Source organism: Antechinus flavipes, chromosome 1 (assembly GCF_016432865.1).
Source record: "Antechinus flavipes isolate AdamAnt ecotype Samford, QLD, Australia chromosome 1, AdamAnt_v2, whole genome shotgun sequence".
Lineage (NCBI taxonomy): Eukaryota > Metazoa > Chordata > Mammalia > Dasyuromorphia > Dasyuridae > Antechinus > Antechinus flavipes.
The window spans coordinates 385,724,425-385,727,075 of record NC_067398.1 but is presented as its reverse complement, the minus strand read 5'-3'; the positions used below and the strand labels follow the sequence as shown (position 1 = coordinate 385,727,075).

Sequence of the window (2,651 nt, the reverse complement as noted above, 5' to 3'; positions counted from 1 at the left end):
ATAGACAATGAGTGGAACTGGATTTCTAGGCCTGTTCAAGGCAGATATGAATCTCTTGGTCAATCATGTTACTACTATGGTGACTGTTGCCTCTTTTTTAACTCATCATCCAAATTTTTATAAGACATATTAAAAACTCACTTAGAGTTATGACTAGTGTTTGACCATGGTTGTAATAACAACAATGGTTACAACAATCCCTAAGCACCTTTCCCCTAACTTTTCCCCCCATGCTCTCTAAAATCATAATTTGTTGAGACATGCCAAGAACAAAAACTCCTATGAGAAAAGCATTTTTGGCAGTTTGCATAAGTGACATGTAGAATAACAAATAGGACACCTAAATTGTGGGAGGCCTATTCACATAGTCTATAACCTTTATTGGACTACCCTGGCAGCTTCTGAAGATAACAGTAGGAGTAAAGAAATGGTTTAGAAGAAAAAAATAAATTTTTCTACAATTTTCATGAGCCTACCTATGTACATAATTATTATTTTTAAAAATAGCATTGTATTTATATTTCTCATCTGTATTCTTTCTCTAAATGTTATAAATACAGGTTCTCTATAGAAGAAGCATGCAGAAAAAATATTTAAAAATGCCCAAAGGAAAGAAAAGCCCTAGGAAAATGGATAGACTCACTAAGAACCTTAGCCAATTCATTAATGATTGATTGACTAATAAATAATAGTTTAGGGGAAATATTTTAAGATGTATTATTTACATTAACATAATTTCACAAAAGGTTATATTAATTATGTGTTTGTGTATTATTTATTATAAATTTGGTCCATTTCATTTTAAAAAATTTTGATGGTGATATATTGGTATGAAAGAGGGGATTTAGTAGGGGAAAAGAGTTCAAGAGTATTTGAATTGTTTATTCTAAGGCAATGGCTAGTAATCAAAAACTGAACATTTCTTTCAAATTTTCGTTGAGTGCTTTTCCCAGGGTTCTCCTTCTCCCCTATAATATTCTATCTTGTATCACCTTTGTGTGTTTGTAAATGAATCATCTCCTCATAGATTATAAGATTTTTATGTCAGTGATTGCTTAATTTTTGATCTTTATATAGTTGGTTTTATGCATAAACTTGTTTTTTCTTTTAAAAACAAGTGTAAGGAAAGTGACTAGATCTGTGATTGCATTGGTTTAAGGAATTTCCTCGAGGAAATGCTCTCTATTGATGCAGTTTAATTCATTGACTACAACTTATAATATTACAAGACTGTTTAGGACTCTAAGAGATGAAGTGACTTGAAATCAAAGTCTCTCTCTCTTTCGCTCTCTTTCTCCTTCCCTCCCTTTCTTTCTCCTTCCCTCTTCCTCTCTCTTTCTGTATGTACATACATAATATATATAATAGGAAGTAATTAAATTGAAGCCTTATGATTTCAAAACTAATTATCAATTATATTAACGATTCTCAAGCTTTTTGATCTCAGGACCTTTACCCTTCTCCAAAGAGGTTTTTTTATTTATATGAATTATATATGCTGATAGTTATTATATTAGAAATAAAATTATCTTAATATTATTATGAAAATAGTTTTGACCTCTTGAAATCCCTGAAAGGGTCTTGGAAATCTTAAGGAATCTCCAGACCACTTTACAACTGCTACATTATGCCATGCTTCCTCTTCACTTGCACAAGTATGCCATGTAAAAAACAAATTTTATTGCATTTTGTACTCAATTACTCATTAAAGGCTTTAGAGGTCCTAAGATACAGAAATTTTAACAAATGGTTTGATTTATTATCTCCAAACCAATTGTTAAAAAGAAAAATAACACTAAGCTGTTTGGCCAATGAAGACAAAGGTGCTGTAGATATAATGGATGTTAACACTGCTCCACAATAAATGCTGAAGACCACATTCATCCATGATGGGTTAGCTCATGGACAAACGCCAAGCCCATCTTTGTGTTCTTGCTTCCAACTGTAATGAACCTATGTTTGCAAAGTTGATCGAGTCCCTATGTGCTGAACACCATATCAACTTGATCAAGGTTGAAGACAACAAAAAACTGGGTAAATGCTTAGGCCTCTGTAAAACTGACAGAAAGGAAAAACTCCATAAAGTGGGTAGCTGTAGTTGCATGGTTGTTAAGGACTATCTATGGCAGGGAATTACAGGCTAAAGATATCATTGAAGATATTTTAAATGCAATAAGTAAGTAAATGAAAGCCTTTGTTTGACTTGGAAAAAAAGATGATGTTGGGAAATTACTTACTATAAGCTAATAATTAAAAACTGACAGAGATTAAATTAGATTTCTAAAATTCCAAAAATAGAGAAAATGTTTTGAAGAATTCTGTCACAGAATATTTCAAAGAAAAGAAATTAGGGGATAGTTGTAAGCTTTCTCTATGTCTTGTGATAGGTTTTGCATTAATATTGCTGACATTTGGTTCAGAATAGTTTTTATTATTAAAAATAACAATAACAGTTTAATGTAAAGCCAGCCAACCAAATGAAAATGAGTGCTTTCCAAAACTCAACTTCTTTGAAAAGTAACTCAAAAATATATTAAATATAAATAGCTTCTCTTACACATTAGCTTACTTTCAATTATTTTGCCTCTAATTAGGCAGAATTTCTTTAAGTAACTTATGACTGCACTCATCTTTGGACCTTTTATGTGAAT

The 2,651-nt window shown here is 31.4% G+C and overlaps 1 pseudogene; it reads left to right on the top strand.

The window, feature by feature from the left end:
- Positions 1 to 1,837: 1,837 nt before the first annotated feature.
- On the top strand, positions 1,838 to 2,180 carry LOC127561343 (40S ribosomal protein S12-like; annotated as a pseudogene).
- The last annotated feature ends 471 nt before the right edge of the window (positions 2,181 to 2,651 follow it).